We start from the raw sequence: 13,801 nt of genomic DNA on the forward strand, positions 1-13,801 counted from the left end.
TGCAAAAGACAACTTGATGACCACACTGTTTATGCCAAAATTGATCATGATCCTACAGAAGACATCTGTAATAATCTTGAAACACTTCTAACAAGAGCCGAAGAAAGAGAGATTTGCGGACAGCGGCCGATGTCCACGGACATCACAGTAAAAACATATTAAAAAACACAACATTCCACTTGTCAAACTTATCAAATAATCTCTGGGGAGGTGAGGGGTGATGAGGATGGGATATGGCTGCAAGAAGCAAAAGAAACGGGTGGTTTTTTCAGCGAAAGTCCGCGAACAGTTCGGATGTCCGTGAACAGTCCTGTAAAGTTCGCGAACACCTTAGCATTACAGGGTTGGTGAAATGCAGTTTTTGGATGGCTTATAACTTTGGCGCCACTTAATGGAACTGCATGAAATTTTGCATGTATATTTCTGACCTGATTCTGAGTGAGTATGCACAGTTTGGTGGGATTCTGTCATGAGGGGGCAAAATTAGAGGGGGGTCCCAAAATAATGTAAAGGCTTTTAAATGAGGTGCCATTTGACGAATCTACACTTCATTTGGCAAACTGATAATAGATCTAGTTATACATGTTTTTGCGAAGTTTGGTGGGATTCTGTCAAGAGGGAGCGAAATTAGAGGGGGGTCCCAAAATATTGTAAAGGCTTATAAATATGGTGCCATTTAACGAATCTACACAAAGGTTTGCAAAAAGATTATAGATCTAAATGTAGATGTTTTCGTAAAGTCTGACTGGATTTTGTCAAGTGGGGGCTAGGTTATATGACGATTGTATGTGCAAACATTTGACACTTTTGAAAAAATAAAACATGGGTGGATTTCCAGCAAACTTGCGTAAGGAGCATTGGCAAGGACCTACAAGCATGGTTTTACAAATGTGCCAGTGTTTTATTATTTGACAAGTGTCACAATGTAGCTACAAAAAATAGCGGTATACATTTATTGACTGAGGGGTAGTCTGTGGCCATTGGCAGTGGCCAGATTGTCTGGGTCTTGAATAAGGTCATGATCCGGACAATCTGGCTACTGGCCATGACCACAAGGGACAAAACATAGGATTAAAGTGGCCATGTCCACCTGGGACTGGCTTTGTGGTAAAGTTATTCGAAATTAGGATAGATTTGAAAGGGAAGAATATGTGCTCGTGGTAATATGGTCATAGGGTTCTCTTTTTGCCTTCTGCAGGCTGCTATGGAAAGCAAAGTGGAGCCCTTTATGGAACCCTCGCCTTCCCTTTCCATGGTGGCCATCTCGTCCCGGTGTTGGAAGAAAAATCCTATTTTTTAGAAACCCGTGTTCCCGCTTTGGGAACCTAGGGTGCTAATGGCCTTCATCCCCCATTTCAGGGGCTGGAATGGGGGGATAATGGTCCAGAGACCTCGTTATCCACCCTCGCTTCGCTTGGGCTGATAACTTGGGCTGCTGGGCCGGTATCCACCGTTCCAGTCCCTGGAACGGAGGATGAACGCCACAATATTCCCATTAGCATAACACAAAATGCAAATGGAAATGTTGGAAAATCTTATTTAGTCTATGTACTTTACTGAGAAATATAAAGTAGATGGAGTCTATAAATGTGTTTTGTAGTTCTATTTTTTAACTGTGAAAGGTGGTTCCTAAAGGAATATGTTTTTTGTTGTTTTTGGATGTATTTGTTTTGGCGGGAGAGCTGAGAACGAAAGGTGGGGAGGGAAATGAGGGAAGAGGAACCAAACACTAATATGGAGGGGTAGGTGGACAAGGGAAAATGTTGCGTGTGTGTTATTTCTAAGTTAGGGGGCACTGTTTCTCATGCTCCTTGATTACAGCAGTGGTGGTGGCTCTTGGGGAGGAGGGATGGCATTAGCTGATGCCATTTTAAGATAAATAGCAGTTTTGCCAAAAGTATGTACTGTGTACTAGATTGTTAATGGATAATGAGTAGGAATAGGTGTTGGAGCTGTGCAAGGGAAATTTGAAAGTTCCTAGATCAGTAGAAAATGCAGTTCCGAACTGTCCGTCAAGCAGAGATCTTATTGTGAAGTGCGGAAGGGTTCCCGGACACGTCATCATGCAGCGCGCCAGCGTATGGTCATGTGGCACTGTCTGGAAGGTCCGCTATGAAGTCAGATGTTCGTAGAGGTCTATCAATGACATTTGTGATGTCATCTTTGATGTCCTGGGTGTTAGTCTTAGCAGTGCACGGTGGTGGCGCGAGTTATGGTTGCTTAGCTTACCATAACTAGCGAATTTCAGGGGTTTTTCGGTTTTACTTGGAACCATACCGTCCCTTTAACAAAGTATTTTCTTTGAATTTCATAGGTTTTTATTGTCCAACTTAACCATAACATCCCTTTAACAAAGTTCTTTCAGTGAATATATATACATATATATTTTCAAACGAAAATTGTGCCCCGTGACAGGGCAAAACCAACGGGTTGCACTCCCAAGAGCAGCTGAGAGAAAGAAGTCCAATCTCAGCAAGACAAAAGGCTTGACAGCAAATCCAGGCAGCACAAAGTATTCTTTATTAATAAAAGTGCATGGAAAAAAGGGAGAAAACCTGAATAACAAACAACGCGTTTCACGGTACTCCGACCGCTTGTTCACGTAGGTAGGGAATGACACAGAAAAAGGACTCCTTAAAAGAGCTAGGCAAACTCTATGGTAGCAGTGCATAGAATGTCCCTATGCACAAGTCAGTACAATGTAGTAAACACTTGGCGGCCATGTCATAGCATTTAAAAGCACCACATTGCGGTCTGTATTATATGAATAAAGTACACCCCATAGTCATCAAAACACCAGATAACTACTATGTAATTAAAAATGCTTCAACCAGTGTCCTAGAAATCATGAATGCAGGGACTGAGGAGGAGACGGCGAGCAACGCGCGGAAATAGCAATGGGAGGAAAAAATACGGTGAATACACCGCTCGGAGAAAAAGACAAAATATGTCAAATATCTCAAAACACCAATAATGTAACAAGATGGAAAATGGTGTTAATCACGACTGATATCTGTGAGTGTCATCAAAATAATTATAAAATATTAATAAGGTAGAAGCCTAGTCAGTAAATGCCTTCCATGTAAGTAAACATTGCATCTGTGCAAATAATCTGCACACACGCCGTTGTTCAGCCATCTCCTCATCTCTGTCCTGCAGTCTGAATATCGTACATACCATTTACTGACTAACGTGTAAATATGCCCCGTAATTATCTTAAGTCTCAAGAATACATAAACACATGGTCATCATCGTATGAATACAGAAATGCAGATGGGACATATCAAGCTCAAAAATGCAGTATAAAGTGCAAAGTGCTTTAGCAGCAAAGAAAGTGCAAAGTGCTAGCAGCAAAGGAAAGGAAAAAGGGAAGGGGGGATGAGAGTTGAAATCTCTTCAGTAATAATAATATGCACAGTGCTCTACGTCCATGAATGCACTGATGTATTCCTAAATGTGCTGGTAATGTAAATCATAAACCATGCAATCAATTATCAGAGAAGAATTTAAAAATCACTGAATGTTTAAAATGACATAGTATCTAAAATATTAAAAAATACTCTTCTCTCTGTAAAAGGATACATGACAAAAAACCGTGCATGCATGGACAACTGGAGCATAATCAACAAATTCATCCACCGTAAAGTGCAAAGTGCATTTAACCATAAAAATGCCCCATTATTAAGGCAAACTAGCTTCCTAGTAAACCTTCTACTGCAAAAAGATGATACACATATGCTTGAGCATCCCAAAAGAATATTTAGACATAGTGGACCCACAAAGGGATATACCATGACTGGGTAACCCCTGCGATGTAAGTATCTACATCTAAAAGGATGTGAAATATCCGCCAAGGAAAAGACAAAAGGGGTCGAGACAAGATAAGGGGGAGAGTAAGAAAGCATAAGGAATCCAAAAGACATTCTGTGTAAAAGTATGCATCACAGTGATCAATATTAAAAACAAAACCTACTACTGATCTTGTTAAAAACAAAATTGTGCAAGTTAAACTGCACAATATCATGAAAGAAACAACCTGAAAGATACGTCAGAACTAAAGGGAATGTACATGGTGGCTAATATCTAAAGAAGGCACTGTTGGACATTAATAGACATTCAAGAGGTCATACAAAAACATTTAAGGTACCTGAAATATAAAAGTAGTTCATCAAAGAGAAAAAAACAAATATATACTATTCGGTGCCTAAAAACGTGTATAGCTCTTCATCAAGATTATGACCCCTAGGTTTCTTGGTCTCGAGGTCCAAAATGGACTTGGTCTCCAGTTGTCTCAACAGTAACTCCCTATTGCCGCCTCTGGGTGATTAGGCACAGTCCGAATACCAAAAAAGGAGCAACCCTCCAATCTGCTGCCATGTTGGGACTGAAAATGCAGAGCCATCGGATAGTTAGAATCAATATTTCTTATGGCTTGAATGTGTTGGAGTATTCTCAACTATATATATTTGCATAATCTGATTTTGCCCTTGTGGTGAGTTTATACTAACTCGATTCAATGCTAAAAGGAGGTATCGGTACAAACTTGCATACACATGAAGATGAATGCACATGTAATATTTTCAGCCAATGTTTGCACTATTTGTATTGTACTTTCAATTGTTCAACTATTAGTTCATCAGAACATATATTACCACTAAAGCTCGTGGTTCTACAAAATTATATGTAGTTCCCATATATAACTATTGATATTTATTCAAGAGTAGAATGTATTGAAGTGATTTAGACTGCATCGAGTTATTAGATGTGGAATATCAACATAGTGCGCATTTGAGGTAAAAACTCTACCAATGCGGAAGAGAGGTTTAATGCAGGATTGTCCCATCTCAGGTAGAAAACCCAACATTGACAATTCCATCGAAGCACAACACTGATTATATGTTACACACATAATTCCTAATGAGTTGCCCCTCCCAAGATGGCCGACGCAACTAGTTGCGATCGACCATCTTGTAACACAATGTTGCCATGCCAACGGTAAAACATTAACAGGAACACGATTGCCGCGGCTGCACTGTACGCGGCGGGAGTGGCTGTATGCATAGTGATACCTCAGATAAGGTAAGAACAGAACTTATCGGAAATACACAAATGCAATCTTGACATTGATGGATAATGTAAACATATTGATATCGTTTCCTTTCAGAAGGACGTTTACTAACGTTGCGAACCACGTACTTCTGAGCAGGACATTTCCCTGCACACAGGTCAGTGAAGCTGACACGGTGTATAGGTTAAAATGGGCAATCTTATAAATATATATGAACTCTCACAATGGTGAGCAAACGTATACAAACATATGAACACAGACAAACATTTACGGGCACTGCATGAGAAGCACATGCTTACAAATGGCAGAATATAACACATTGAGTGCACTTATTCACAAAAAGCTGAATTGATCACAACCAAGGGCTCATGAAGTAATGAAACTATGACATACTTGCATGGGGTGCACAAAGCATGGAACTGAGTAGCGATCACCTTTATACATTTGTGTGTAGACAGCTAATATTGATCATATCAACGTGTTTTTCTTTGTTTTTTCTTAGGTTTTTCTAATGTGTTACTGGGCCTCATTCCGAGCACGGCGGTCTGGGAACTACGGTGCCAGTAAGCATGCCGGTACCGTAGTTACCAGACCGCCATACTACGGGCTGTGCTCGCGGGTGCCTGACAGCCTGCCAGGTTTTTCCTGGCGGGTTGACCAGCACCCGCGAGCACAGCACGTTGGATGCACCGGCAGTACTTAAATGACTTCTTCCTGGTCCACTTACCTGCCATGATTACTACTTCAAGGTCTCCGTCCTGGTATACTCGCCTGCCGGACTAAAAGCTTCCAACACTACTACAAGTACTTATTTGGAAAAGTTTGCTTCAAACAACTTAGCAAAGACTTTCAACATCATCAGTATTGACTACTTCTTCTGGGAAGACATGAGACACACTGGTGCTGTGTGTTCCACACTTGTGACTGCCACATGCAATGCTGCTCTCCTGCTACTCTTGTTTTACCACTTTTACATCAACAAATGCTGATAATGGGTGTCTATCACACTTGCCTCTATTCGGCTTAGACAATGCTTGTTTGGGTCTTTTCCAACTATTGCCTTTTTCTCTCTTTGGCAATAAGGGTTACAATTAGCTTGCTTCTGAATTACCCTCTCTTGACTTTGGCAATGATGGTTCTTGTCAATTTGCTTTAGTATTTGCCTCTCTTGGCTTCGGCAATGTTGGTTGCTGTTAACCTCTTTTAATATTGCTCTTGTTTGGCTTTGGCAATGATGGTTCTTATAAACTTGCTCCCTCGCCACCCACCTCCATGGCTCCCTTGTCACCCCGTCCCTCCTCTACTCTGGCTCCCTTGCCAGCTTTGGCTCTCCTGGCTCCCTTGCCTCCCTCGTCCCCACTGCTCCCCTGACGACCTTACCTGATGCGTCTCTCTCTTGGCTACCTCACCTCCCTTGAACTCCACCTCTCTAGCCCCACTGCCATCAACTTCTTCCTTGGTTCCTCCATTTACCTCCCAGGCTCCTCTGCCACATCTGGTTGGGTCCACTGTACCCCGCCCCGGAAGTCTTTAAAAAGTGACAACCTGCTCCACACTGCTGCTCTTAACTTTCGCTCTGACATCTGCCACCTCCTTGAACTGCTGGATCTACATGTTCTCGCCCTTACAGAGACATGGTTTAAGGCCAGCTTTGTCACGAGTTTTGACACACTTCTCCCTGAGGGCTACAAGATCCTCTCCGAGCCCAGACCCAACAGGCCCAGAGGTGATCGGGGGCCTTGTCAGAGACGGCCGTGCTAGGCGGTGCAGCCTGACATGGCTTGCCCAGTTAGGGTTCCTTTCTCGAAACCTTCGAGGCAGTGGAACAGAGAGCAGACAGAGCATGCTCGGCAGCAAGGCAACGAGGACCGTAGCCACATCTGCCCTCGACTTTCCTGCAGCTTCCTGTCTTCAGCCCTAGGCTTAGCCCCCCAGCCCCGCTGCCTCCAAGTCCCATCGTCCCTCGCTGTATTCGTCTCCAGATAATGTTTGGTGGCTGGTGGCTGACGGCCTGTGTTAGGAAAGATTTCTTAATTGTAGGTAATTCTTCCTTCCATGTGGCAACCCCTAAACATTTTGCTGTTGTTTTACACCCTGATCTAGACTTTGCCAGAGAAGCACGGCTTCCTGCCGCACTCCTCTGGGCTTTCGCTCCATTCTTACGGGGATACTGACATGCCCTTAAAACAGTCAGTAACGGGAAACGTTGTTTTCCGTAGTTCTTTCGCTCATGTTGCAGCTTTCGCGCAACATGGCACAAGAGAGCACTGTAAGCTAAGTTACTGCTCTCTTGGGTCTCTAGTCTCTAGTCATTTTTTGGGCCCTAGATACTCTCGTGGATTGTTAACAAACGGTGCAAGTGAATCACGGACGGGACTGGTGGCAGCGATCGTTTCTTTGTGTTTTGAGCTCCTTTTGGCTGTTTAAGTGCGTGTCTCGCGCTTAGCCCAAAAGGGTGGCCTGGCTCCCAAGATTGCCAGACCACGAGGCTCTCTGTCCTGTCCGCTGACCGTCTTGCCCCCTTCACCTTCCCCAGGTCGAGCCGACCCGGGGCCTTCCTTATTTGGGCATGTACTTTCCCACGAAACACGGACGCTTTTGCGGGCTTCTACAGGCTTGGTGTGAGCCTCCAGGATGTGGACTGGGATGTCTGGTCCCAATACACATCCTGGGTGCCAGAGAGTCTAGTGTGTCTTGAACGCCTGGGACCACTGTGGTCCGTGATAGGTCCACGTATGGTGTGAGTGTTTTGTGAACAGATCTCCTATTGGGTCCCCTCCGTTTTGGCGCAAAGGGAAACCTGGATAAGAGGAGGCTGGAAACACCACTACCATGTCGATCTCCTGAGTTCTCACGAAGGAAGGATAAGGAGCTAAGTATCCTGTAACCAAGAGGCTGGACCGAGGAATCGCTGGTGACCCGCTGAAGGACTGCTCCTCTGCACTGCTGTCTTTTTGGGAAACCCTTTCTACCTCTGATCGGACGAGAAGGCCTGTACTGGTACTTCGACCCTTTGGAATAGTGGGAACAACTATTCTCGGCATCTTCACCATCTCCTGCACGTAAGCCTTCGGAAGTGTCTCTGGGCCATCCAGTGGACTGACCAGCCTATCCAGGAGTCTTGCTCTGTAACCGCCGTCAGGTTGCTGCTGTATTCACAGTCCTTGACACTCTCACACGATTCGTACACTTGGCGTTCCCAGGTCTGAAGTGAGTAGTGTACATTGGGCTGAAATGCACACAGCCGCTTCGTTGCCCTGCTGTGGTAACAATCTGTGCGGGTTCACTACATTTGGGACATCCTCAACTCTAACTTCTGCTGCCGCGGAATCTACACGACGCCGAGACGTCCCCTGCTCGTATCTGAACCTGCCAGCACTGAAACTGACGCGGAGAAGCCTGGGTCTGCCTGCATGGGGGACCGGTGAGTAGTAACGCTAGGAACCGGTCGCCCTCCTGCAGTAGCCTGTAGCTTTTCCCCACTGTGTCAAACAGCACGGCTTTCCGTACTCGCGCTCTGCTTCTGCCCCCAAGTGGAGGTTGCGCTTGAGTCACGGAGATCTGTTCGTCTTCATTTGTTCACCGATCTGAACTGCCTGATTTCCTTGAAGAGACTCCCTTTTGCCTGTTGGCACCAGCGTGTGCAGGTACTTTTGAGCACAAGGCTCCCCTCTTCGTAGGGCTCGGACTTCCTTCTAGTTAGGTGCCTCTGAAGGTGGACTGGGTCTAACTATTATTCACACTGCCTGTTTTCCTCCCCATCTAGGTGGTCTGCATATTTCGTGCTTCTAACTCTTTAGACCCTTTGGTATTGTATATAAACTGTATTTTGATTGTGATGTGTTGGTTTACTTGAGTTTTACCGTGATTCTTTACTATGGTCAATATTACAAAGGCCTTGTAATAAATGTGTCTATATTTTTTATATAACACCTGTTTGGAGTAATTTGTACATGTCCTTGCTTTGTGTGCTCATTGCGGGCTTTCAGTCACCCTCACCCCTCTTGAGACCTAGTCTTGACCGCCCCCATCGCTACCCTGATTGATCTGGCTTGTCCAGAGGTTACCCTGTTCCAAGAAACTAGGCTGGCCTTCTGAACCTCTGCCCCTCCAGGACAGAGTTCAGAAATCCATCTTAACAGCCTGTGACTTGGATTGGGACGTGCCTCTCCCGGCTACAGGCTGTACAAGTGGGTAAATCGCTTAACCCCATTTTTTTTTTCTTGGCGCCTAATTTGGTCTTGTCTTTGCTTACAGTGGCCCTCGTGACTTCTTTCCAGCATTTTGCCAGTGACGATATCGCACACATTGTTAGGCAGGAACAAGGGCACAGAGGTTGGAGAAATGACTTGAGATTTTCCACTGTGATGTTCCTTTTATTTCTGGTTGGCATCGAAGGAGCGATGGAGTTTTGTTTAATTGGAAGTTTGCAGTTTTGGATAGTAAATGAAAGCAGGGAGTGGTCAGTCCAAGGGAGTGATTCGATAGACGATATGGTAGTTTCACAATTAAGGTCTGCTATCCAATCTAGGATCATCCTTTATCATGAGTGGGGTGGAGTACTCTTTGAGTAAGGCCTGGGTCGGACAATGAGTTAGCCATTGTTATGGCAGGTTGGTCCTTAGGGTCGTTGAGCCCCACGTTAAAGGGTTTGGTGTTGGAGGTAAGAAGGGTCATGAGATCTTCTTCGAAGGAGCCAATAGGACCAGGGGGTCTATAGGTCAGATGCATTGTTATGGTCCGTGAGTTAGTGAGTGGAAGTTTGACTGACATTAGTTCGCAAGACTTGATTGGAGGCTGTGGGACTATTCTGAGACCCAAGGAGGATATGATGATAAAGGCAATTCCACCGCCTCTGACTGACTCTCTGTCAGATCTTAAGACTGTATAGTTGTTGGGGGTGGCAATAAGAAGGGAGGGGTTTGCAGCTGCATGTAGCCAGGTCTCCGTTATTGCAAGGAAATCCAGTTCTTTAGTGATAATTCGGTCTGCTATTTCTACTGCATGTGCCACCAGGGATCTGACATTGATCAGTGCGCCACTGATAGCAGTGGGGCTATTGCTTAGAACAGTGGTATCCAGTACGGCCGTTGTCCGTCTAGATTTGGTATGGGATTTGTGTGTTTTAGTATGCTTTTGAGGTTGGCTGAAGTTATGATTGGTTGAAGGTGGGGGTCTGGGTGGTAAGAAGTAGGATTTAGCTAGTCTAGATCCAAGTCTGACGTTTCTGCATGCTAAAGGACATGGGAGGTTAGGCGTTATTCTGGCTAGGTCATCTAAAGATGTTAGGGGGACATTTGGTTCGTTGATGATAACACCTAGATGGCCGTTATAGGGTTTATTGGAGTTTTTGGCGTTGCAGGTCAGAAGGTTCAGTGGAGGCAGGAATGGTGTCGGCTTGATCTTATATGGGAGGATCATGGGTGGCAGAAATCTGGTGGGCTTGGTCCAGTTTGCGGGGATGACATAGGTAGACATAGTCTCAGAGTATCTGCCTGATGATGTAGGTATCTTGGGCCGTGAAGTTTGGGACAAGGATGGGTTGGCTCAGTCGCCTGATAGTGGCAGGGCGAGTAGCATGCTCTGAAGTATACTAATGAAGACGATAAGGGTGGCATACATTGTTAGAGAGGATCAGGGTGCGCTGGTATGGGTCACAGGTTCTAGATGCATCTAGGTGACAATGGACTACGAATGGTAGGGGGCACAGGGCTCTGCTGGTCACCGAGGGTTCAACATTACAAATGGGAAGTTGATTGTCAAGGAGGCTAGATCAGGCGCTCAACGGTGCTACAAAGCAATGGGCGAGACCTATAAAGAGTACATGTGTGGCGGGCCCAGGTAAGGTAAATCGCTAGCAGGCAGTAGGTAATGAGAATGCAATGCACAATATTGCAGTGGCCCAAGTAGATCACTCAAGACAGTGGGCAGTCGGACATAACTACGCAATGTCGCGTTAGGCTAGATAGGTCTCTCAGTGACAGTAGGCGGTGGGGCATGAATGCACAATACACCGTGTCAATGTGGGCTAAGTAGAACTCTCCGTGACAGTAGGCGGTGGGGCATGAATGCACAATACACCGTGTCAATGTGGGCTAAGTAGAACTCTCCGTGACAGTAGGCGGTGGGGCATGAATGCACAATACACCGTGTCAATGTGGTCTAAGTAGAACTCTCCGTGACAGTAGGCGGTGGGGCATGAATGCACAATACACCGTGTCAATGTGGGCTAAGTAGAACTCTCCGTGACAGTAGGCGGTGGGGCATAAATACACAGTGCACAGTGTCACAGTAGGCTACGTAGGACTCTCAGAGATAGTGGGATGTAGGACTTGGAGCCACAATGTCGCAATAGGCTAAATGGTGCACTCAGAGACAAAGGGTAGTATATATACAATGCACAATGTTTTAGTGGGCTAGGTATGGTGAACCACGCCCTAAGGCAATGAGCCTTCCTTCTGTCCTTATCCTCCTTGACCTTTCTTCTGCTTTTGACACGGTCAATCATGCCATCTTGATCAATCGACTTTGTGAGAACTTGGGCATCATGGATCAGGCTCTGAAGTGGTTGACCTCCTTCCTCCTGTACCGGCCCTCCCAGGTCCAACTTGGGTCATTTTTCTCCACCATCTCTCTCTCCACCTCTCTCTCCACAGTGTTCCCCATGGCTCTAACCTCTCACTCTAGCTCGTCAATGTCTACTTGGCCCCTTTGACCCACCTGATCTCTACCTTCTCCTATAACTTTCAGAGTTATGCAGATGACACTCCGCTCTCTTTAAGGCTCCCCTCAGCCTCCTGTCCTCTCACACTCATTCCTGTCTATCCGCAATTCAGCATTAGTGTGCCTCCAACGATCTCTGCCTTAATGCCACAAAGACTGAGATCATTCTCATTGGGACCCCTGCTCCTGCTTTCCCTCTCTTACTCTAGCCCCACTCCCTGGGCCCTCTGCCTTCGCCTTCCTGTAGGCAAAAAACCTTGGTGTCATCTTTGACGCCACTCTCTCCTTCTCTCCACACATCAAGGACCTGTCCATGACATTCCACTACCAGCTGCACCTCCTCAGAGGTATTCTTCCTTTTCTCAGTTTCCCCCAGAAGCTCACTGTCTCCAGAGCCCTGTTCTCTCTAGGCTGGACTACTGCAACAGCCACTTTCTCAAACTGCCTTCCTCTACTCTCTGCCCTCTGCAACTAATCCAGAACAGGAATGGAAGACTTGTCCTTGGCCTAAAGCCCAGCGACCCTATTTCTCCTGCCCTGAAATCTCTCCACTGGCTCCCGGTGGCTGCAAGGATCAAGTTCAAGACCCTCTGCATCATCCACAAGGCTTTGTGGGGCCGGAACTGCTCCACATCCAACTCTCTCGTCCAAAACACCTTCCTTCTCGAGCCCTTCCCTCAGCCACCTGAAACTCTGTGGGTCAGACGCTTCTCCTGGCAGAGAGTGGGGGGTAGATCTCTCTCCTCTGTAGGTGCCTCCTTCTAGAATGGCCTTCCTGCCCCTTTAAAACTTGAGCCGGACTACCTGATGTTCTGGAAGCAGCTCAAGACCTTCCTTCTTGTCTCTGCTTTCTCTTTCTCTCCCCTGCTGACCTACCTGTCTGCTGCACTGATTGGTTGCCTGGCTACCCTCAAAGTCTCCCTGGTTATCAGTCTCCTCCATGACCAGTCGCCCCTGTACTGTCCCCAGGCCTACCATGCACTTAGGGCCTGTAACTGTAACCCTACATGCCCCAGCCTCCCTGAACTTACTCAGAGTCGTGCTGCCCTGACTGCACGTACTCGGAGCAATGCTGCCCTGATTGCACTTCCCCATCCATCTCTCTGGCACGTCCCCCTTCTCTCTCCTCCATGCACTTTGCGTTATCACACTTGCACAATCAGAATGACACAAGGCCTAGTAAGATTGTTTGTTTTGTCCTCCCTCTGTCTTCCCTCAACTGTCTTGTCGCGCCTAGAAACACTTGTGTACAGGCGTGTTATAAATGACTCATATCATATCAAGTTCTCTATTTGGCACAACCAAAGAATCGGGGAATGATCGGCAATGTTCTCAGTAACATCGAGGAACTCTTCGTGGCATGGGCCTGCGCTGACCGGACTGAAATGAAATCAATATGAGAACGTATATTGTGAACTGCGGAATAAAGAGAACTCTCTCCAGGTGTATTGTCCTCCATAGATCCAGCAATCCCTGATCCTCCATCCCACGTAGAATCTTTTTAGCAGCCAAGGATAGTGGCCTTGAGCAAGCTGTGGATCTATCAAACCTTACATGCAAAATAGTGTTAAAATCACCTGCCACTATTAGCTGCCTATGAGACTACGCCAAAAACTTGGCCCAAAGGGATTGGTAAAATTCTGGATCATCCACATTCAGTCCATATACATGAACAAATGTGCCCAACATACGGCCATCAACTCTGACGCTATGGCATAGCAACCCTCCATGCCACATTCATGATGCAGCAAACAGAAGCCCAATTACCTATGAATTCGGATCAAAACACCCCAGGAATAGGATGAAAAGGACGTATAATACATCGCCCCCCCATGATGTAGCAAAAACCTAATTCATTCTACCCATCGACTGTGTCTCCTGGAGGAAGGGAATCTTAGCTCCATGCCACTCACAAAGCGCTAGAACCCTACACATCGTAGCGTGGTTATTCAAACCTCAGACATTTCAACTGAGGAGAGTACATGATTCCGTTCTAGGTCAAATTACCTT

Source organism: Ambystoma mexicanum, chromosome 5q, assembly GCF_040938575.1.
Source record: "Ambystoma mexicanum isolate Mex_15411 chromosome 5q, UKY_AmexF1_1, whole genome shotgun sequence".
In the NCBI taxonomy this organism is placed as follows: domain Eukaryota; kingdom Metazoa; phylum Chordata; class Amphibia; order Caudata; family Ambystomatidae; genus Ambystoma; species Ambystoma mexicanum.